Genomic DNA, 24,808 nt, shown 5'->3' on the forward strand with positions numbered 1-24,808 from the left:
TGCTTTGGAAAAGAGGTTCTGCTTTTGTTTCCACAGAGGATAGAAAGCTGTGGATTCCTTACTGGCTAATATGGTTTGATCAAACAAGATCACCTGAAGCGATGACTCAGAGGATTCAACATCCATAACAGCTTCAGGAAAGCTGGCTGAGATGAACCTACCATACAGAATACCCGATGAAAGACCTGATTAACAGCACCCCAATCAACAGGAAGGAGTCTAGAGAAAAATGTCCAAATTCTCTAAATTATTGTTTATAAATGTCTATTTACATTTAAAGGGGGATATTCTATAAAGATGAATAGTTTGCACTGGTATGGGTCTTGGTTTATTGATACAAATTTAAAGGTCAATTTTGTTATATGTATATTTCTGCTCTTGATTAAAGTATTGTGTTTGTGCAGCTCATTAAAAATATAATATATAATTAAGAAATACAGGTTAGCCAGGCGGTGGTGGCGCACGCCTTTAATCCCAGCATTTGGGAGGCAGAGGCAGGTGAATCTCTGTGAGTTCAAGACCAGCCTGGTCTACAAGAGCTAGTTCCAGGACAGGCTCCAAAGCCACAAAGAAACCCTGTCTTGAAAAACCAAAAAAAAAAAAAAAAAAGAAATACAGGTTAACAGATGGTCATCTATAATAGTCAAACTTGTAGTCATGTTAGTTAGGTTTTCTAGATGTACAGCAATATATTTCAGTTGGATAGGTATTCTTCAACCTTTTCAAATACCTACAGAATATAACATTTAAAATTTTTTAAGAACTTAGACTTTTCTTGACAGTGAGATATGTCTGATTCTGGCAGCACCATTTACTTCACAGAGGTTGTTGGGCATTTAAGAAAATCATTATGAAATTTGCCTTCAATATGACGAGGCTAACCATTTGGGCAAGAAACTGTTCTTACCTGAACTGCTTGATGGTATGCTGTATGAACTGGACATGCAGGACTCACAGAAAAATGACTGTTGAACTTGCCAAAAGAAGGTAAGACAGTCCTTTGGGTTTCCTGCTTCATGAAAGAGTCTGCCAGACATTCTGTAGGATACATAAGAAAGTGACTGACAAACTGCCAATAGCGGCAAAATAGTCTTTCAAATTTCCTGCTTCATGAGAAAGTTTATTAATACTGTGGGCCTGTAGGCTGAAGATGGATGCCCCAATCTTACAGAAGAACTTTGGGTGACAGGCAACAAGAAGTCTCTGTTAATTCTAGAGTTTTGGAAGTTACTTACAGTGTACTTCCTGTTAACTTAGGTAATAGTATATCCTTCTGGAGTCTTTGATGGAGTTAAAGTTATATAGTTTATATATATATTTATTTATATATATAAATATTTATATGTATTTATAAATATATATTTATATATTATATATTTTTATATATTTATAAATATATATATTTGAATAGTTATAATTATTGTTTTTATTAGTTATGATAAAAGATAAAGTAGATATAAATATTATAACTGTAATTCTTGCTTGATACCTGTTTTGTTATATGTAATTTTACTGTTAAAGTTAAAGCCTTCCTTTTTATTTAGACAGAAAATGGGAGATGATGTGGTATTCCCCTCTGTACGCTATGAATATGTTTTATTACCATTGGCTATTAAAGAACCTGTTTTGGCCAATGGTTTAGCAGAGCAAAACAAGGTGGGAAATCTAAACAGCAATATACAGAGAGAGTATGTAGAATCAAGGATATGCCATGTAGCTGCAGAAGGAGAAGGACATGCTAGAACCTTACTCGGTAGGCCTCAGCCTCATGGATACAGATTAATAGAAATGGGTTGATTTAAGATATAAGAGATAGACAGGAATATTCCTAAACTATTAACCAAGCTGCGTTGTAATTAATATAGTTTCTGTGTGATTATTTGGGTCTGAGCAATCGGGAAATGATTGAACAACCTTTGCTGACAGTCTCTTTCTGGGAGATAACTTTTCTAATGTAGATAGGCATGAGTGGTACATCTTTCTTTGTTTCTTCTCTGTAGTGATAAAGATGAGAGGTGCCTGACCTTCTGATTCATCTTTCACTTACACAGACATTCACTCATTAACAGTCCAAAGAGCAGGCTACCCGCAGGGTCACCTCTTTTTCCTTTCCAAACCTTCCTTGTACCTGCCCCATTGTCTACTTGCCACCGCTCCCCACACCACAGATCCTGAGTCTGAGCACAGCATTGTTTAATATACGAAAAGTGTGTGGTGCACGCTGGGGAGTATGAAGGTGTGAAGGAACAACCTGAGCTTGGTTAGCCCACAGGTCAACTTCCCCAGGTTGGTTGCTCTGTGACCCATTTTTACTCCATTTCTCAGAGGAATTTAGAATGAAGTAATCCAGTGCCGTGAACATTTGAGTTAGAATCTCTTGGCATCGACTAACTAGCTACACAGCCATTGCCAGATCGCGTGACTGACACAGGCTCCAAGATGGTGGGTAGCATCATATCTTGACCTTCATCCACAGTGTGCCAACTCTCTGAGTCCTACCCAGCTACGACACTTTCCTTCCACACAAAATAGAATGCTCAGTCATTTGCTTAAAATGGTACTATTTATTTAAAATTATTTAAAACCATTTATTATTTCTACCATTGATGCCATTGGTGATGGTGGTAGTGGTGGTGCTGCTGGTGGTTGTGTGTGTGTGTGTGTGTGTGTGTGTGTGTGTAACAGGCAGGGGATAACTTTAAGGAGAGTCACCTCTTTCCTTCCACTCTGGGTACCCAGGGTTAAACTCAGATTTTCAGGCTTGTACAACCAGCTTACCCACTGAGTCATCTCTCCAACCTCTATGTTTTACATTATTAAGAATTATTCTATATGAAGGGATTGGAGAAACGGCTCAGTGGTTAAGAGTAGTGGCTGCTCTTCCAGAGGACCCAGGCTCAGTTCCAGCAGCCACGTGGTGGCTCACAACTGTCTGTGACTCCAGTTCCAGGGATTCAACCCCTTCTTCTGGCCTCCTCTGATACTGTATGCATGTGGTGCACAGACATACACTCAGGCAAAACACCAATACATGTAAAGTAAAAATAAATAATTAATAATAATTAATTAAAAGAAAATAATTAAACTAAACAAATCTTTAAAAATTAACATACTCTCATTCTTTTACATCAAAATTCTGCCGTCTGTCCCCTCTGTTGTAGCTGGGCATTCAGGCAATTAACTATGTCTCTCAGGATGATGCTGTAACGGACATCCCTGCCTGTCTCCTGGTGCTTGTGTGGGACTGTTTCCAAAGTAAACTCCCAGGAATGGAATTGTAGCTTTGTGTGTAAAGGGCAGGTGCAGTCTCCTTAGATAAGGCCCAGTGTTTCCCACGGAGAGACTTCGCATGAGCAACCTTCTCTACAGTGAGGGAGATGAGCTCATGGCCAGGTGGGCTCGTGATTGCCTTCTGTAATCACGATATAAGAGATTGTCGGTTTGTTAAAGTAACTCTAAATCCAAGTGAGTGTGCATGTGTGTGTGTGTGTGTCCAGGTGAACTCATGATTGCCTTCTGTAATCACAATATAGGAGATTGTCAGTTTGTTAAAGTTACTGTAAATCTAAGTGTGTGTGCATGTGTGTGTATGTGTGTGCGTGTGTTTGTGTGTGTGTTCTGCAGATTGAACCCAGGGCCTCATGCATGCTAGGCAAGTGCTTTACCACTGAGCTACTTCTCCAGTCTTTTCATACTTCCAATTTTAGGACAGGCTCTAAATAACCCAACCAGGTCAGTCCTCCTGCCTCAGACTCCCAAGTGACTAAGACAGTTTGTCTATACCACAAGCCTGGTTTATAAAAGTATTTGAATTTTATTTTTTGGAAAGCAGGGGTGCTGATTCTACCGCAGTATACATGTGGAAACCAGAGGACATGTCCCTGGAGTCTGTTCCCCTGTTCCATGTAGGTCCCCGGGATTCAGTTCAGGTCATCAGCATTGGTTACAAGTGCTTCAACCTGCTGACCCATCTCAGCCCCTGTGTAAATGTAATTTAATGAACATACAATGAAGCACTTGGTCTTAGGCAAAAGGAGCACCCTGGGCAGGATGCTCTTGACAGAGGTTTCTGTCCTGCCCAATCCTGCAGTCACTCGGTCCCAAAGAAACACACAGAGGCCTACATTAATTATAAACTGGTTGGCCTATTAGCTCAGGCTTCTTGTTAACTAATTCTTACATCTTAAATTAGCCTATTATTTTTGTCTGTGTTAGCCACGTGGCTTGGTACCTTTTATCAGTGAGGTGTTCTCATCTTGCTTCCTCTATGTCTGGCTTCCTCTGTGACGACTGCAGACTGAGCCTTTCCTCTTCCCAGAATTCTCCTGTTCTCATCGCCCTGCCTCTACTTCCTGCTTTTATCTACCCATGTGTTTCCCATCACAAAAAGGGACTCTCTAAGAAAGACAGGCTGTTGTGTGTATATGTTCATCCTTCCATGTCATGGGCTCCACATCTGGTGGTTCAAAAAAAAAAGTGTGTGTGTATTTGTGCATGTATATAGAGGCCAAAGAGCAGCTTTGGGTGTTGTTCCTTGGGCTCCGTTCTCATTTTCATTGCATCTCTCTCTGGCCTCTAATCTGCCCCGTAGGTTACACTGTTTAGCCAGCTAGCTAGAGCAGTAGGGTCCAGCATGGGGAGAGAATAAACCTACTTATCTCCATCAACCCAGCAGGGGAGTTAGAAGTGCGCACCACCTCACCTACCTTTTCAAAGGGGCTTCCGAGGATCAAACTCGGGTCCTTGTGCTTGCATGGGAGCCACGTTATTGACAGAGCTATCTCCCCAGCTTTAGAAAGTATTCATTAAAATTATGTCTATACTGAACCAGTACAACACACCGTTTCTTATCATTATCCCCTGCCCCCCCGACCCAAACAATGCAACATACCAACAATTTCCATTGCCGCTTACTGTGTGTGCTCTGTACTGTCTGCAACCTGGAGATATTTCAAGTGCACCGGAGGCTATATGTAGGTTCTGTGCAAATCCACGACTGTTAATAAGGGCTTTGAATATCTTGACTCCGGGTCTCTGTGACAGATATTGGAGCCATTTCCCAGAGGATACAAAGGAATGACTACAAGTGCAATGTAGTGGGGTTGGTACCCAGACAGAGGAAGACAGCCTTCAGCTTAAAAACAGACAAGGCTGCTGACTTGTCTCAGGGCTGTGCATAGCAGGACGCAAGATACTGGGGCCGGGGCCCATTCTCCAACTACTGTGTTTCAGGGGCCTTTGGCTCCTCAAAGTCTTCCTACTCTGGCAGCTGCTGCTTTATTGGCAGCCTGCTGGGACCTCCTATAGGGGAGCCTTCATCATCATCATCCTTACCTCCTAACGGTAGCCCAGCTTAGCTGGCTCATTCCAGTATTTTAATTCTGAACAGCAAGATTCTACCGTTGTGGTTTCTCATCATAGTTAGTGGTGGGGTTTTTGTTGTTGTTGTTTTGTTTTGTTTTGTTCATGAAGATGCAGGGAAGCATACAGATTTATACATGTTAGAAGAAGGAGACTGAGGTCATTGTTTGCTTCAAATGGGTTTTATGTTAGTGTGTATGCACATGGTAGGAGGGCATGCATGAACACACATGTCCGAGTGTATATGGGGCCAGGGAGTCAGTGTGACAGCCCTTGTTCAAATGCTTTCTACTTTATTTTTTGAGGCAGAGCCTTGCTAAGCTTGGAGCATGCCCATTCAGCTAGACTAGCTGACCAGTGAGCACCAGGGACCTCCTGTCTCTCCCTCCCCAGGCTGGGGTTACAGTCAGGTAACACCCAGCTTTTTATGTGAGTGCTAGGGTTCCAAAATCAAATCCTCAGGCTTACATGATAAGAACTTTACTGACTGAGCCAAACACTCAGTCCCAATTTTATTTTCGTTTTGAGTTAAAATCCTGTGCATCCCAGACTTGTCTCAGACTTGAGGATGACCTTGAACTTCTGGTCCTCCTAGACAGGTATTACTACACCTGTTTCCAAATGGGTTTTACACACAGCATTAATTCATATGAGACTCGATGAACTTACTTATGGAGAGGAAATCTCTTTTGAATTGTCCCCATAGAGTTTCAAGGTCAAGGGATGACAACGAAGTGTGCAGGAGAGAAGTACTTCTGTCTTCCGACAGGACTGCATAATGCTGGTGAATTTGTGAGCTATTTCCCATAGCATTGTTTCGTTAGGGCTGCCATAACTTTATGGGAGAGGAAGAAAGAGTATCTTCAGCTGTGTGAAATGAAGGAACGGAAGCCCCGAGAAACTGTTCAGAGCCTTCCTACTGTGTCTGTGTCTTTGAACCTCTCCTTAAATACATGGGTTGGGTCAGCCATGTTGAGACCTGGTGTCACAATGGCCATGATTCTCTACAACCAGAGTCTCCATATATTTAACCTCGCCAGGGTTAGGGACCCAGTGGCTATCCCTGGAGCACCAGCATCTCAGGAGGCTGAGGCAGTGGAAATTGCAAAACCCAGAAATAGGAAACCAGCTCTCAAGTAAGACCCTGTCTCAAGAAACAACAAATGTATAACACTGGGGAGGCAAAGGCAGGGTTTCTCTGGCCTGTTGGCCAACTGCATCAACTGGTCAACCTCTGGGATTCAGTGAAGGACTCTGTCTCAAAAAATTAGGTGGAGAGGATTTGAGGAAGATATTCAACGTTTTTCTCTAGCCTACACACACACACACACACACACACACACACAGGAACACACTCACATACACATGAACATACACAGTAAGATGGACATACACAGAGGAAGATACCTCATGTCCATCATTGCCCTCCACATACACTCATGTGCGTGTAGCCCCATGTGTACACACAAATACATGAACATGATTTTTTCCAAGTTAGAACTTCTACTTCACAGACATGTCTCTGGCATCTCACTGTGGGCTGCCCCAGCAGCATCCTCCAAAGACCTTTGCCAGTTTGTGGAGAAGCCGTCATGCCAACAGCAGCCACCATGGCACCACTCAGGTCAGGCTTCTGAGGCCCAAGGTAAAAACCCCAAGATAAACAACCCCAGCTGCAGCTAGCTGTCTTCGGGGAGATGTGCACTTCTGAGATAAGACCAGCCACCCCTATTTTATGATACTAATTGCTGAGAACAGGATGTTCACGCACAAACACCCCACCCTTACCCTCCCAGCCTGCTGCTCTGATTAAAATGAAGCCCTTTGCTTATGAACCCACTCCTTGCAGAACTGAAGTGCTGGGAGTCATTTTCCCTCTGGGGGGAAAGAATCTAATTTCCAGAAGGTAGAAGGTACGGCTCGCCACAGCAGGCCGCCATGTGGCTTAAACAAATAATGCAAAAATCCCCAATACCCCAACAAAGAGACCGCTCCCTTTATAGGACAGCTTTTTATTTTAGTTTAGTTTATTGTTTCATACTTTATTTTTCATCCCGCTAATAAATTTTGACTCCTCCCCTCCCCCCTTGACTCTAATACCTTCTGGGGTACAGGAAAGTAAGTCTGAACTGTAAGCGTCTCTTGACCTAACTACTTATTAAAAACACTAATATGCTTGACGGCTTTGAAGTCCGCCTCACAACAAAGGGAGCGAGTTCGTCTGGGCCACTGTAATCCGTGATTTGTCACTAAGTTATGACATCCAGCAGAGCCGTGTGACAGTGCAAATCAATCACCCTGCGAGCTCTGCGGGGCCTTCCCTGCCTCCCCGCAGAGCTTCTGCAGTTTAATTAGCTGTCTTCACACCACCTCCACGTACATCTGCAGCTTCAGCAAGAAAGAGACGCGGAGAATGGCTGCTCGGAAAGTGGGGGCCTTAGGAAAGTTCATATCGCGGAAAGGAAAAAAAAGTCTGGAAAAGGAAACATCAGAGACCTTTGTAGTTTGGGCTTTCGATGTATTAGGCCTGAGATCCACAGGCGTGGGGTCCCTGGTATTGCTAAGTTTAGACTTGCAAAGCAATGGCATGCAGCCTTTGCCGAAGAACTATCAGATGGTAACAAACAGCTTTTCCTCGTTTGGGTAGTCGGATTTTGTTGTTGTTGTTGTTTTTGTTTTTGGTATTTCTTCTTCCACTCCAGTGCACTTTCTTTGGCTTTTCCCACAGGAATTCTTTGGGTCCCAGTCCTCCAGAACCCACAGACAAGAAGCAGCGAACACCTCCAGGTTGCCCAACTTGTGTAGAACTGTGGGTAAATTTTTGTGGGCCAATGGCACTCCGGAGAGCTAAGACTTGCTCCTCTGTTCATTTTGCTGCAATAAATAATGCCAGCCAAAGAAGAGAGCAGGAATAAGGCTGGGCAGTTGGGAGTCATTGACAGGGACTGCAGGGGTGAGAACAAATCAGGCCACCGTGTCACACACAGAGTGACACTTTTGTCCTGGCCCTGGGGGAGCAGGACAGATGAGATCAAACTGACCCTGCCTGCGTTGGGGGTGTCCTGATGCTGCCCAGTTCCTCTGAAATACCATTTACTGGGGGGGGGGGGGGGCGGAAGGCAGCCAGGCAGCTGTTGTGTATGACTGAGGCCAGCCATGCTGATTTCAGGCAAGGGGGAGGGTGATCTTTCACTTTTGAGACTTCTCTTTCCTTGCTTGTTTTTGGGGAAAGGATTAACACATGGCAGAGGCCAGGAGGGTTCCTTGTGTCACCATTCTGTCTGTGCTATGCAGGTGACAGACAATATCTCCTACAAGGATGTGTGTCTGATGCACCTGAGGGTATGTCTTCTTTTATATATGTGTATACATCATGCACGCACATGTGGAGACCAGACATTCATGTTGGGTGTCTTCCTTGACCACTTTCTTCTCCGTTTTCTAGAAAGTATATTTCTGGAGCTTACTGACTTTGTTAGGCCGACTGGCCCACAGCCCCAGGGATCTAGGTCTGTCTGTCTCCATCTCCCAGGTGCTAGCGTAAAGGTGCACACTGCCTTCTCTGCGGGTTTTCATGCGAGTCCTGATGGATTTGAACTCAGATCCTCATGTTTGTATGGAAAGCATGCAATGGTCTGAGTTTGCCAAGCCCACAAGGAAAGGTGTCTTTTAAGAGCATGTCCCAGGTGGGCAACCTTGAGATGTTGCTCTTCCTGCCTCTCATTTGAAGTGTTTTTTTTTTAATTTAATTTAATTTATTTATTTATTAAAAATTTCCACCTCTTCCCATCCTCCCATTTCCCTCTCACTCCCCCCTCCCCCTCCCCCTCGCTCTCCAGTCCTAAGAGAAGGCAGGGTGCCCTGCCCTGTGGGAAGTCTAAGCCCCCCCCAATCCAGGTCTAGGAAGGTGAGCATCCAAACAGACTAGGCCCCCAAAAAGCCAGTACATACAGTAGAATCAAAATCCGGTGTCATTATCATTGGCTTCTCAGTCAGCCCCCATTGTCAGCCACATTCAGAGAGTCCGGTTTGATCCCATGCTCGTTCAGTCCCAGGAAGTGGTTTTAATCCTTGCTCCTGCCCCCTTTCTTGCATCTGTCATACCATGGCACGTCACAGCTGTGGACAGGAGGGTAGGCTTAACTGAGTTACCTGCTCTAAGAATGTGCAGCCGGCACCCTCCTACCTCCAGCACCCCCAACTCTTAGAAGATGGTGGTAAGGAGGGCCTGGCCCGGCCTGCAGGGTTTTCCTCCCACATCAGAAGGTCGCAGAGCCATTGCTACAAAGAAAGGAGTGAATATGCCCCACACAGACATGAAAGAAACTAATGTCTATTGTTCGGTTGAAAGAGGCCAATCTGGAAAGACTATCTGGTGCCTGAACCCAAGTCTCTGACACTACGCAAAGGCAAAAAGGAGACAAGGAAAAGATGGGACCTAGGGAGACAGCTTCATTGGCGAAGCGGCTGTGGCACAAGCGTTCGGACCTGAGTTCTGATCTCTGCTACTCACATACAAGCCAAATGTGGTTGCATACATCTGTAGCCCTGGTAGCTGGGTGGGGAAAGGGAGAAACAAGAGTGGTCCTAGAGCTAAGTGTCCCCCAGTGATGGAGGTGGGTCATGTATCTATCTCTTGCTTTCATTGGTTAATTAATAAAGAAACTGCTTGGCCTTTGATAGGACAGAAAATTAGGTAGGTGGAGTAAACAGAACAGAATGCTGGGAGAAAGAAGCCGAGTCAGGCAGTCGTCATGATTCTCCTCTCTGAGGCAGACGCAGGTTAAGATCCTCCCTGGTAAGCCAGCTCGTGGTGCTACACAGAATATTAGAAATGGGTTAGATCATTATGTAAGAGCTAGCCAATAAGAGGCTGAAACTAATGGGCCAAGCAGTGTTTGAAAGAATACAGTTTCCGTGTAATTATTTTGGGTATAAAGCTAGCCGGTGGCGGAATGCAGCCCGCCGCTGCTCCTCACAACACCCCAGTGAGCTGGGGATTCAGTGAGAGATCCTGCCTTAAAAAATATAAGGTGGAGGGAGACCACTCAAGGAAGACACCCATTGCCAGCTCTGGTCCCCACAGATGGGTACACGTACATTCACACACACACACACACACACACACACACACACACACACACACAGTGGGAGAGAGAGGGAGTGTTGGAGGGAGAGGGAAGGGGAAGGAGAGAGAGAGAGAGAGAGAGAGAGAGAGAGCAGTATTGCCATTGCCAAGAGCTGGAGAGCAAGAAATAAACAAGAGCCAAGGCATTTGTATGTATTTATAATATTATAATGGGTTTATTATGACATTTTCACACATGTATCATTTGACTTTGCTCATATTTACCTCCACCCCAGTACCCTTCGCTTGTCCCCACTCCCTGCCAGTACACAAGGCATTTTTCAGACAGTAAAGCTTCTATATAACACTATATTTGTGTATGAGTTATCAGCTCGGTGTGAGCCTTAATGGAAACACTGGCCTTCAGCTAATGATGGCATATCAATACCCACACGTCATTTGTCCCAGAGGTATCACTGGAGTACACACTGTGAGGAATAGGAGAAAGGTAGGGGGTGGACACAGGAGAGAGAGTCTTTGTAGTTCCTACTCTTTGTGAGCGTGAGAACTTAAAACTGCTCCCAAGAATAAATTCTATTAATTAAAATCTGTAGAGAAGGTCACAGGGACAAAAGCCACCAAAGCAGGAGGGAGAGGAGGGTGAGCAGGCAAGCCGCCTCTCCCTGTGAGCTCTGTTTTGTAGTTGGTTGCCCAAAGGGAGCCACTGAGATCCGTCCGTTACTTGCTAACTGCCTTTGCTTCAGCCACTGGCTTCCTCCTGACTCCCTTTGAGCATGTAGCAGCAGTGGTCCCAAGTGTGACACCTGAGGCCAGGGCTGGCCTTTATTCTCTATGACCTCCAGAGAAACGGGAGTACCGCACGTCTCGTGATGGGTGGATGCAGGTAGCGTTTTAATATACTGACTCAATATTTATTTAGGGTCTTTGAGACAGGGTCTCACTATGTAGCCCAGGCTGACCTCAGATATCAATACTCCTATTTCTGCCTTGTGAAGGTTGTGCTTACAGATGCGTGCCAGGGTGCCTGAATTTTAATGTGTGTGTACAAGTGCTCACACAATGTGTGCATGCACACACATTTGTACAGGTGTTGGTACAGGCTTACACATGTGTTTAGAGACTTTAGGTGTTATTCTGCCGTGGGTAATATCCAACTTCCGTTTTGTTTAAGAGACATGTTCTCTCATCCAGACATGGTGCTAGGCTGCCCGGTCATTGAGGCCCAGGAACCTGTCTGTGTATCCCTAATGCTCATAGTATAAGCATGTGTCACCACGCCTGGTTTAGATTTTACTTATTTTTTTTATGTATATGAATGTTTTGCCTGTATTCAAGTATGCGCACCACATGCATGCCTGGTGCCAGTGGAGGCCTGAAGAGGATGTATGATGGCCTGGAACTGGAGTTGCAGACAGTTGTGAGCCACCATGTGGGTCCTAGGAACCAGACCCAGGTCCTCTGCAAAAGTAGTTAAGTGCTCTTTACTGCCGAGCCATCTCTCCAGCACCCATACCTGACTTTCTGCACAAGTTCTGCTGATCAAACCCAGGTCCTCTTGCTTGTATGACAAGAACTTTGTGTTCTGATCTGCCTTCTCAGCCCTGAATCATCTTTTGAAGTACCCAGAGAAAGCCTTGGCATAACCCTTCAGAAGAGAAGCTGTTCTTTGAGGCTAAGCGAACCGTTCGCAATCATGCAGCCAGGCTCATTCAGAAGGGTCACACCTTTCAGGGCTCCCAAATTCCCATGGTTTTCTCATGGGGTCACCTGCTATTGATCCCCCTCTCCTAGGCTGAGCTTTCTTTCAGGAGGTCAAACTGACTCTGTGTTTGTTACTCGAGGCTACGTCATTTTTATTAAGTCTTATGATCCCTCTTACGCCTCAGTTTACCTCTCCATAAAGCTCTTCTAACATAAGCCCAGATGCATTTCCTTGTCTCCAAAATACCAGAAGCTCTGGGGACTGAAACGCTTAACAAAATAGAAAGTATCCTCTATAGATTAATGCCACCTTGGCTCACACATCCTCCAACCTCAGTGAAGAGGGACTGCGTGTTCTCCCATCCCACTCTGCCCTTGAAAGAGGAGCAAAGGCCACGGCTCTTTGCTTTGGCTCTGTGGGTGTGGGATGTGGGATGGGGCCCAGGGAACGCATCTCTTACTTGGAGGCAGAACCATGGCTCTGAACATACTCTGAGGAGCAGCTCCTCCGGGCCTGGCTGCTTTGCTGGATTCCTCATTCACCTGAACTCCTGCTCAGCCCAGACAAGGAGTTTTCCTGTCCCTCTGCCCATCCCACCCTTTCCTGTCCCTCTGTCCACCCCACCCACCAGGTTCACCCTTCCTGTTCGCCATCTGACCCAGCACTTTCAGGACGCCGAAGCTGGCCTCTGCAGGGTCCTACCCACTGAGGAGGGAGCTGGGCATCCTAAGAAGCCCTTTCAACACTTGAGGAGAAGGGGCGAGCTCTGAAGATGGCAGGGGCTGCTTCTCCTTCTGGAGACTACACTACTCTGGAGCTCGATTTCCCGGGGGAAAAGCCTTCTTAGCACAGAAGGGAGGGGGTCCTTTTGAACAATCACCCTTGCCTGTCCTAAACCATCACTCCCCCATTTCATGAACTTTCAGGTCTAGGTAGGTGAATCTTGGGCAGAAGACCAGAGTAGAGTGGTATATTATTTGTGTTTTAATAAATAAAAACTTGGGCTGGAGAGATGGCTCAGTGGTTAAGAGCATTGCCTACTCTTCCAAAGGTCCCGAGTTCAATTCCCAGCAACCACATGGTGGCTCACAACCATCTGTAATGAGGTCTGGCGCCCTCTTCTGGCCCTCAGGCATACAAGCAGACAGAATATTGTATACTAAATAAATAAATAAATATTAAAAATAAATAAATAAAACTTGCCTGAAGACCAGAGGGCAAAGCAGCCATACTAGTCAGTCATACAGGCCAAGGAGTGGTGGCTCACACCTTTACCCCAGGGAGAGAGAGGCAGATGAATCTCTGTTAGTTCAAGGCTACCCTGGGCTATGTGAGATTGATCCAGAAACAGATCCAGGTGGTGGTGGCTCATGCTTTTACTCCCAGTGTTTGGGAGTCACACACCTTTAGTCCCAGCACTAGGGAGGCAGAGACAGGAGTGATGTGGCTGGGCAGAGAGAGGAATATAAAAGGGAGGAGACAAGAAGTCAGGGGAGTGTGGAGTCTGAGGTTGGTGGAGAACATTGCAGGATCACCCCTTTGTTTGTCTGAGCCTTGGTAGAGGTAAGATCTCTCTAGTGACTTGGCTGCTTAGCTTTTCTGATCTTCATCTTGAATCCCGATATCTGTCTCTGGGTTTTTATTATTCGTGTAACGCCAGAAGATGGGAGTATGACCCAGGCTTCTCCTCCTACGTATCATGTCCACACCTCTGCTTGTGCTCGTACCTAAAAATATAGAGCAAGGAGGCGATATAGTGGGGTCTGCACTGGGGCCCTTTAATGCTGTATATCTTTTTATGATTTAACTCATGTCCCTACAGGCAGAGCCTGGCCAGCATAGATTGAGGATACAGAAAGGTTCCAGGTCCTCTGCTAGCTTGGTGTGCTGGCTGGGACAAGCTGACATTGGGAGGGACTTTGTATATCCGTGGCCTTTTTCTAAATCATAGTCCTCCCCGCAAGGTGATAAAACACCACCTCAATTCCAAATAAACATCCCTTGCAAGGGTGACATCTCCTCTGTCACCCATGTGATCTTTCACTCAGTCATAGAGACCTATTACCTAGAAGTTCATACTTGTGAAAATTCTTGGGACAAAATTGTATGCAGGCCTGATCTCCTTTCTGACACTTTTGGCAGGGTGAGGGGTCACCCTCCAGGATACCCTTACCCTTTCCCCCTTACCCGGCTAGCCCCATTATTATTATTATTATTATTATTATTATTATTATTATTATTATTGTGTTTTTGAGAAAGGGTTTTACTGTGTAGCCTTGACTGTCCTGGATCTCTCTGTGTAGACCAGGCTGGTCTTGAACTCAAAGAGATCCGCCTGCCTCCGCCTCCCGAGTGCTGGGATTAAAGGCGTGCACCACCACTGCCTGGCTTGCCCTAATATTCTTAGACATGCATTGCCACTCATACTGATATGCACTCAGACTCACATGTAGACCTTCACACACATACACTTACACACTAATGTCAGTATATTTTCACTCTTACATACACTCATGTGTACTCTCATACACGGTCCTCCCAAATCCCTGGAGCCCACACAGATTCTCTATGGAAATGTCCAGCTGCTCCCTCAGGGAGTCCCGCCCACTCAGAGTTATCCCAAAGGAAGGAAGATGTGTGATGTCCACAAATTAGAAGGTTTCCTGGGAACAATAGAATTTACAAGGACACTGTCCCTGCTCCGGATATGGGAGGAATCTCATAAGGTGGTAGTCTGTCTGTCTAAGGCCCAAATAGTTATTTCAGCTAGTCCCTCCCCGTGTCAATTAGAAAAGTCACTTTGGTTTTACGTAGAAAACCCAGACATCATCAACCTCACAACTCATCAGAGAAATGCAAATTGGACTTACCCCGACTTTCAATCTCATCCCAGCTAGAATGCAGTCATCAAGAAAACAGCAGGGCTAGAGAAATGGACCAGCACTCAGTGTGTGTGCTGCTCCTTCTAGAGGGTGTGGGTTCAGTTCCCAGAACCCTCATGGCTCAAAACCATCTGTACCTCCAGTTCCAAAGGGAGCTGTGCTTCTCCTGACCCGCAAGGGCTCCTTTATGTATATATTCATACTTAGGAACACACATATACACATAAAATAAATACATGTTTTAAAGAAAGAAAACAACCAAAAATGCTCGTGAAGATGTGGACGAGGAAGCACTTCCATTGCTGGTGGGAATGCAAGCTAGTCCAGCCATGATGGAAATCGGTACAGACGATACTCCAAATAACCGAAAACAGATCTCCCATATATCCAGCGGTACCACTCCTGGACATATACCCCATGACCCCAAGTCAGCACATCGCAGTCACACTTGCAGTGTGGTACTGTGCATGATAGCTGAGTGACTGAGCTACATGTCCAACAGTAGAGAAATGGGTAGAAAAGCATGGTACGTGTATACAATAGAATTCTTTCGGTCACAACGAATGAAGTTACCCTGCTTGTAATAAAACGGTGCAGATGGAAGTAACTATATTATGTGAATTAAGTCTGTGGTGTAGGAGTTACTTCTGTTTGTGTGTTGCTTTCATTGGATAATGAATAAAGAAACTGCCTTGGCCTAGTGGATAGGACAGAACTTAGGTAGGTGGAGAAGACAGAACTGAATGCTGGGAAGAAGGGCAGAGTGGCAGACACCATGGATCTCCTGCCTGAGATGGACACTGGTTAGAATCTTGCCGGTAAGCCACAGTCACATGGCAATACACAGATTAATAGAAATGGATTAAATTAAGATGTAAGAATTAGCCAATAAGAAGTTAGAGCTAATGGGCCAGGCAGTGTTTAAATGAATACAGTTTCTCTGTGGTCATTTCAAGTGTAAGCTAGCTGGGTAGCCGGGAAAAACAAAGGGTCACCTTGCTCTCCTTGTAACAAGTCTGTCTCAGAAAGACAAATATATGTTTTCACTTATATGTGATTAAATTACATTAGGATTAAATGTATATTAAATTATGTATGTATGTATGTATGTATGTATAACATAAAAGTAGAGATAAGCTATCTAGGGAGACAAAGGGACTGGTTGGATCAGAGGCAAGGAAGAGGGGAGGATAAAGGGCTATGGGAGAACATGCTTGTTGTGGTTGGGATGAGAATGGCCTTCATAGGCTCATATATTTGAATGGTGGGTTCCTAGTTAGTAGGCTATTTAGGAAACTTAAGAGATGTGACTTTGGAGGAGGTATGTCACTGAGGGTGGGCTTTGAGGTTTCAAAAGCCCTCACTAGCCCCAGGCTTGCTCTCTTTGCCTCCATCTTGAAGAGAAGATGTAAGCTCTCAGCTACTTCTCCAGCACCTTGCCTGCCTGTCTTCTGCCATGCTCCCTGCCTTGATGGTCATGGACTCACACTCTAAAATTATAGGCAAGCTTCCAATTCAGTGCTCTTTCTTATATGTTGCCTTGGCCACATATGTGTCTCTCTTCACAACAATACAATAACTAAGACAATTCTCAATGTCTGGCTTATACGTACATAAAATATCTTTTTTTAACCTCGTATTATGTGCCACAAATGCATAATAATGAAAACTATATATGTATATGTTTAATATTGGTGCCTCTGACAGGCACTGACTGAGTGAAGAGGAACCTCTGGCCTAGTTTATTCTCTCCTGCTGCAATAAATCCCATGACCAAATCCATTGTAAGAGGTCACTTGTTTGTTTCCCAGCTGTCTGGCAGCTCAGACATGAAATAATCACACAGAAACTATATTATTTAAATCGCTGTTTGGCCTATTAGCTCTAGCTACTTATTGGCTTATCTCTTACATATTAATTTAACCCATCTCCACTAATCTGTGTATCGCCATGAGGCTGTGGCTTACCGGGTAAAGTTCGGTCCTCTGTCTCTGACAGGGCTACAAGGCCTCTCTCTGCTCGGCAGTCTTTCTCCCAACATTCAGTTTAGTTTTCCCCGCCCAGCTCTGTTCTACCCTATCATAGGCCCAAAGCAGTTTCTTTATTAACCAATGGCATTCACAGCATACAGTGGGGAGTCCCACATAACAAATCAACTTGGGGAGGAAAGGAATCCTCTCACCTTGTAACTTTTAGGTCATAGTCTACCACTGAAGGAAGTTAGGACAGGAAGTTAAGCAGGAGCAGAGGCAGGAACTGTGGAGGAATGCTGCTTACTGTCTTGCTCAGCCTGATTTCCTATACAACCCAGAACCACCTGCCCAGGAGGCGTGGCCCACAGTGCACTGTGCTCTCACATGTCAGTCATTTATCAAGCAAAGGCCTGACAGATACACCCATAGCCAATCAAATAGAGGGAATTCCTCAATTGAGGTTTGTCCCTCCAAGAAGATTCTAGCATGTTTCAAGTTGACAAGAACAAACAGGCAAACAGACAAAGCAACAATAACAAACCCCAGCACAACCTCTATACCTGAATGGTCCTCATCTCATCATATGAAAGGCCTTAAGAGCAAAACAAAAGAGGAAACTGTCTCAAGGCTGCAATATCAATACCCACATATACTCATTCGTTTATCTGTGCACCCATTCATCCATTACCCCATTTGTCAATCATTATATATTCAGCCATCCGTCTATCTGAACCACATGCAGTAAGTACCCCTACCTTTTTGGTGATCATGTAGTATCTCATAATATGCTTATTTCACAACTTATTTATCAGGGATTAGATGTATTTATTATGCATCTAATTTATTATTATAAAACTAAAGAATGCTTAACTTGGATACTGCACATATCTTTGATCAGTTCTCAGGAGATTTCTAGGCTGTGAAGAATGAAAACACTGTTGGGGGATAAATTCTAATTATTCTTAATGAAAACCCAGAGTCAGATATTAGGGGTGAAAGATGAGAGATCAGAGAAGCAGAGCAGCCAGTCACTAGAGCGACCTTTTACTTCTACTGATGCTCAGACCAAAGGGATGATCCTGTCTTCAGACTGCATCCTCAGACTGCATTCTCTGACTGCAACTCTCTCCACCAAACCTCAGACTTCAGTGAGCTTTTGTCTCCTCCTGCCTTATATTCCTCTTTCCGCCAGACATACTGCTCCTGTCTCTACCTCCCTAGTGCTGGGATTCATGCGGGATCCCAAGTGCTGGAATCACCTTTGTGTGAGCTCTGTTTCTCTTTTAGATAGATTCAATCCTGTGCAGTCCAGGGTAGCCTTAAACTAACATTTTTCCTGCCGCCCCAGCTCCTGGTCGCCTGTCTAGCTCAGTCGGTAGAGCATGAGACTCTTAATCTCAGGGTCATGGGTTCGAGCCCCACGTTGGGTGCCATTTTGTAGTAGGAGCTGCTGGCTGTGTTCCTGCCGCCCCAGCTCCTGGTCGCCTGGCTAGCTTATGCCCCAAAATAACAACACACAAACTGTATTCTTTTAAACACTGCCTGGCCCATTTCTATTAATGTGTGTAGTACCTTGAGGTGCACTTATCACGAAGATTCTAGCCTACGTCCATCCTGGGTTGGAGCTTCATCACGTTTGCCCTGGAGAGGAACAGACATGCCGTCTGAGCTCACTTCCCTTCTTCCCAGCATTCCGTTCTGTTTACTCCACCCACCTAAAGGCTGGCCTATCAAATGGGCCAAGGCAGTTTCTTTATTAGCCATTGACCTTCCTCCATCACTAACAGAGCTCCCTCTGCCTCTGTCTCCCAAGTCCTGGGATTAAAGGTGTATACCACCACTCCCTGGCCTCTAGCAGCTTAGCTCTGCACCCTGATCTTCAGACAGGCTTTATTTGTTAAAACACAAACAAAATACCACATCTGTTGTGGTCTCTATTCCTAGTCTTGTGTTGGGCTTCTCCATGTACACACATACTTCTCTCAATGCTGATTACCGATTTTGTTTCCTTCGAAAACCAAACATTACATTTAAAAAATTGCTACAATTATATGTGAATACATGCTTATTGCCAGCATTTTAGGCGGTTCATGCGTGCAGGAGATACAGGAAGTCCCCCTTTTCCTGTTGCACCCTCCTGCTCCCTTCTCATAGTACCTCCAAGCAGGTCACTAAGATGCTTTCCAGCTCTTTGCCCCAACATTCCCAGGCACCCACAGGCAGAGAGGAGATATCGCATCATACTGACTCACGTGGATTTCTTTCTCCTTCACATTTTCTTCCTACCTCTTGTTGCCCTTGGGGAGAGCTGTCACCATGGAAGCGGAGAACAAAGGGTTCAAACGCTTAGCACTGGTGCACAACAAAAGTTTGAGAGAGAACGGAAAAATGCGAAAAGATGGGAGCCTCCTCCTTGTAGAGCTTTTCCCTATCAGCATGGCAGAAGCAGAGCGCGAGGAGGAGGTGGAAAACTGGGTCTGATGGAGACCAGCAACCCACACACATCCACATCCGCTCTGAACTTGTCCCTAGTGGACTGCAGAGGTAGGAAGAGCACAATGACTCTTGAAAGCACGTTGAGGAATTTGCCAGCAGTAGGGCTCTGCCACCTCCTCCATAGATGGCAAACAGTGACTGCAGGAGCCCTTGTCCCCAGGGTATGGCAGAAATGAAGTATGACCAGCAGGTGACGTGGCTAACGGGAGCCAGTGCGATGCCATGGAGGAGCCCTTGGTTCTGGAGAGGAAGGAGAGAGCCAACGTCAAAGCATTTTGCCCCTGTGAATAAGGGATTTGCACCTGCTAAAAGTGAGTATAAGGGGACTAGGAGGGGCTAGACCGAGGTGAAGAGCCAGTGTAAGTGTGTGTCAGTGTACACCTGAATCCTCCCCTGAGGTCCAGACTGGGAAGTCCATCAAGGAGGTTCTGCTAAAGGTTGATACTATCTCCAAGCCTCTTCCTAAATACCTTCCCACCAATAGGTGATGTCACCTAGGGCAAAAGAGAGGAGGAAAAACTGAAATCCACAGGACTGGAGTACAGTCAACTCACGCTACGTTTCTTGACACCAGATTGTCTTACAGAGAAGGGGTCAGTTGTTTTGAGTGCCTGCACATAGGTCTGAAAGTCACAGTACATGTAGACACACACGGAGCTTTTATCATTGCACAACATGGGTGTCTGCTGCATTGGAAGCTGTCCTCACAAGGCTGTGCTCCCACCCTCGCCTTTCGCAAGGTGCCAGCCTCTCCCTTGGCTCGGTTTTCAAATTCTGAAGAGGTTAAGATCATAAAAGGCAGACAGCCCTTTAGTTTTACAGAGTTGGTCCAATAGCAACAGAACGACAATAACGAGCGTGTGACGTTCCTGCTAATCTTTAGCCGTGTGCAGCAATGGACACAGATCACACAGACTGCAGTCAGGCTCTCCCCGCAGAAAGTCATTTGTCTGTCTAAAGAACTACGGGAATTCATCCCAGGAGGTTGAGGCCCATCTGGACATCCCCGGGGAAAGAAGAAAAATGGAGCCATACACTCCAGAGCAGTGGCTCTCAGCCTTCCTGATGCTGCGACCCTTTAATACAGGTTCTCGTGTGGCGGTGACCCCCTACCATAGCATTATTTTTGTTGCTACTTCATAACTATAATCTTGCTAGCGTTATGAGTCATAGGGTAACTATCTGACACGCAGGATATCTGTGCAACTCCCATGACAGAGCCGTTCCTCCCCAGAGGGTCGTGAGCCACAGGTAAAGGACGAAGGTTGGATGTAGGACACAGTCTTCCTGGCCAGTCTCTCTGAGTGTCCCCAGGAGGCCCTGTGAGCATCTCAGTTGCCCGAGATGGAATTCTGAGAATGATGCTCCCTCCCTCCTTCAAGCAGCCAGCTTTTGAAAACAAAAAGAAAAGCAGACCGAGCCTCCTTCCCACAAACTCTCAAGTCTTAAGTGTCGGTTTTCACGTTGTGAGCGGCCAGATCTGGGTCTGCTATAAATACATATTTGTATGCATCTTGTGACTTGCTCCTTTAAAAACAACAAGAACAACAAAAAAATAGGTTCATTGTGAATCCTCATGCCAAAGCCACAGACCAAAGCCTTACCGCGAACCTCACTACCCTTGTGGATGAGTCCTTCCTCCTCAGCAAAACAACACGGGAGGTGGGGGGGGGGGCTGGCTCATTACACACATTCCTAAATCCATTAATAGTTTTTGTTTTGGTTTGGGTTTTTGAGCTTTATTTATAGATTGAGTAATGTTGGATATGAAGGAACGCATCGGTTTGCATTTGGCTTCTTTTTTTCGTTGAGAAAGAAAAATATCCCATTTAGACCCGTGTGTGTGTGTGTGTGTGTGTGTGTGTGTGTGTGTGTGTGTGTTGGGACGTGCAGGACACTGCATGTGTGGGGGCCAAAGGACAACTTGCAGGAGTCAATTCTGTCCTTCCATTATATGTGACCTGAGGACCAAACTCAGGTCATCTGCCAGGCTCAACAGGTGGCAACTATACCCGTGAAGACATCTTGTTGGCCTTGCGTTGTTTTGTTTTGTTTTGAACTCAACCACACTATTCCTGTGAGACTTCACTACAAAACAGTGTTGGATCATTCGTTTTCATTATCAAACAGAATTTCATTGTGTAAACACAACTTTTAAAGAAATCTATTCTACTTCTGGCAAACGTATGGTTTGTTTTCACTTGGGTACAACATTAGCAATGTTCACAAAAACACTCACATGTAAGTCTTATGATATACATGCTCATGTATTTCTGTTAACCATACTCTTAAGAATGGAACTGATCATAGGATGTACATGTCTTCAACCTCATTAAGCAACACTAAATGATTTTTAAGTGATTATAATAATTTACATTCTTACAAGTCATGAATAACAGTTCTGGTTATTTCATTTTTTTTTTTAATTTGGGTGAAACCGGGTGGTGGTGGTGCATGCCTTTAATCCCAGCACTTGGGGCGGGGGGGCAGAAGCAGGCAGATCTCTGTCAGTAGAGGCCAGCCCTGTCTACAAGAACTAGTTCCAGGATAGGCTCCAGAGTTACAGAGAGACCCTGTCTCGAAAAACCAAAATGAATGAATGAATGAATGAATGTATATGAAGGTTTATGTGCACCTGAGTGCAGGGCTGCTCTGAGGTCTGAAGTGAGTATCAGATCCCTTGGAACTGGAGTTATAGGTGGTTGTGACATGGGTGGGACCCCAACTTGGGTCCTTTGTATAAGCAACAAGAGCTTTTAGCCAATTTCTTCAGCCCTAGTTACCTCATATTCTCATATGAAAATTTAAATATTTAAATCATCACCTCATATTTAAATCATTGATATTATTGATTTTTATTGTTTTTATTGACCTATATATTTTTCTCTGCTCTCCTCCCTTCCTCCCCTCTTCCTCTTCTACCCTCTCCCACGATCCCTACACTCCCAATTTACTCAGGGGATCTTGTCTTTTTCTACTTCCCATGTAGATTAGATGCACGTATGTCTTTCTTAGGGTCCTCTTTGTTGTCTAGGGTCTCTGGGGTTGTGAACTGTAGGCTGGTTTTTCTTTGCTTTATGTCTAAAAGTCACTTATGAGTGAGTACATATGATATTTGTCTTTCTGGGTCTGGGTTACCTTGCTCAGTATGATGTTTTCTAGATTCATCCACTTGCCCGCAAATTTCAAGATGTCCTTATGTTTTCTACTGTGTAGTACTCCATTGTGTAAACATGTACCACATCTTCTCTATCCTTTCTTCGTTCGAGGAGCATTTAGGTTGTTTCCAAGTTCTGGCTATGACAAATAATGCTGCTACGAACATATTCTTGCTTTTTAACTATCTATTTTGGTGTGTGTATAAGTGTGAGTCATGGTGACTTTCGATTAGCACTTCTTGGTGACAATGAAATTGAGCCCCCATTTGTTTACTGTTTTCAGCATATTTGCATAGCTATTTTTGTAAGCTACCTACCTGTACATATCTTTTGAGTATTTTTCTACTGTGCTTTCTGGTCTTGTGCTATAGATTTGTGAGTGTTCTGCAAGTATTTTGAATCAAGGACCCTGTTGCTATAATTAGCATAAGCATCCCTCCCTTCCCTAATGACTTTCCCACTTGCTTTATGATAATGTCTTTGAGAGGTAAAATGAATGTTTCCACCTCACCCAACTGGTAACTTTCACCTTATAGTGAATGCTCCGTTCTGTGTTAAAAATGCCGTTGCTTATTTCTATTATCAAGAATTTTTTTTTTTACACTTAGATCTAAATTCTACCTAAAATGTATCTTCATTGACCATAGGAAGAAGGCTGTCTTAGGGCTTTTATTGCTGTGAAGAGATACCATGACCATGGCAACTCTGATAAAGAAAGCATTTAATTGAGGGTGGTTCACTTACAGCTTCAGAGGTTCAGGCCATTAGGATCATGAAGAGGAGCATGGCAGCCTGCAGGCAGATGTGCGAAGCTGAGTGTGCTAGATCTTGCTGTCAACAGGAAGTTAACTCGCTGTCACACTGAGGACAGCTTAAACAAAAGAGACCTCAAGCCTCCCCTCACAGTGACACACTTCCTCCAACAAGGCCACACCTCCTAATAGTGCCACTCCCTTTGGGGGCCACTTCTCTTTCAAACCATCACATTCTGTTCCCCGGCCCCCAAAGTCTTATAGCCATATCATAATGTAAAATATTCATTCAGTCCAACTTCAAAAGTCCCCATAGTTTATTACAGTCTCAACAATGTTTTAAAGTCCAAAATCTCTTCTGAGATGCATGGAAATCTTGTAACTGTAAGACCCCTGTAAAAATCAAAAGGAAGATCACATACTTCCTACATATAATGGCTCAGGATTCACATTGCCATTCCCAAACACAGGGAAGAGAGCGTAATGAGAAAATGCCGCATCAAAGCAAGACCTGAAAATCGGGTGGGCAAACTCCAAACTCTGCATCTCCATGTCTGGTGTCAAAATACTCTCCACATCTCCAATTTTGTCTCGCTTTGTTGACTGCAACACACTCCTTTCTCTTGGGCTGGTTCCACTCCCCATTAGTAACTGTCCTCAGCGGGTGTCCCATGATTCTGTCATCTACAATGTCTTGGGTTCTCCAAGGTCACCCAAGCTGCACCTCCATACCTTCACAGCCTCTCCCCTAGGCTTCCATTCAGGGACACAGGCCTGGCCTCAGCCGCTGTCCTGAGGTAACTCCTATAACCTATTTCTTCTATCCTTAACTCTAAAACCAGAACCATGTGGCTGAAGCTGCCAGCTACTGCTGTTCACTGGGGCTGGAACATGGCCCCCTTGTTTAATTATATCTTCACCAGCTTTCTATTTTCCTTTACTGCCTAAGCTTGGCTGTCCTTGAATTTGATCTTTAGACCAGGTTGGCCTCAAACTCAGTGATCCACCAGCCTCTGCCTTCCAAGTGCTGAGATTAAAGGTGTGCCTGACTACACTAAGCTCTAAGCTTTTCTTTAGTTCCCTTTCACGAGTTGGAAACTTAGCTAGGTGGAATCTTGCCCTGAGGTTACCTTTATTCCATTTCTTAATCTGTTTATCTTCTTGAACACAGAATTTATATTTATTCCATTTCCCGGTGCCCTTTTTCGTCTCAAAATTTACATTTTATAATTTACCATGCTCAGCTTGCTCTTTCTAATTACAAATCTTCATTAGCATTATCACTAATATCCACACAATAGAGTTTATATTAGACTGTTGTGATATCATCTACCAAGGTAATTAATCCCAAACTCTTCACTTTAGCCTCAGGCAGACTCTTCAGACAAGAGTAAA

General features: G+C 44.8%; 1 long non-coding RNA gene across 4 annotated transcripts in view; it reads left to right on the plus strand.

The window, feature by feature from the left end:
* The window catches only part of LOC130876737 (uncharacterized), a 129,326-nt gene that overhangs the window by 85,149 nt on the left and 19,369 nt on the right, over nt 1–24,808 (plus strand). Inside the window, exon 3 of one of the 4 annotated variants that reach the window (XR_009057352.1) lies at nt 8,090–8,158. The exons of the other annotated variants lie outside the window; for them this stretch is intronic. This is a non-coding gene — a long non-coding RNA (uncharacterized LOC130876737). Of the gene's footprint in view, nt 1–8,089; nt 8,159–24,808 lie in introns of those variants that run through there. 4 annotated transcript variants of the gene reach the window in all.

Source organism: Chionomys nivalis, chromosome 7 (assembly GCF_950005125.1).
Source record: "Chionomys nivalis chromosome 7, mChiNiv1.1, whole genome shotgun sequence".
NCBI classification, from domain to species: Eukaryota; Metazoa; Chordata; class Mammalia; order Rodentia; family Cricetidae; genus Chionomys; species Chionomys nivalis.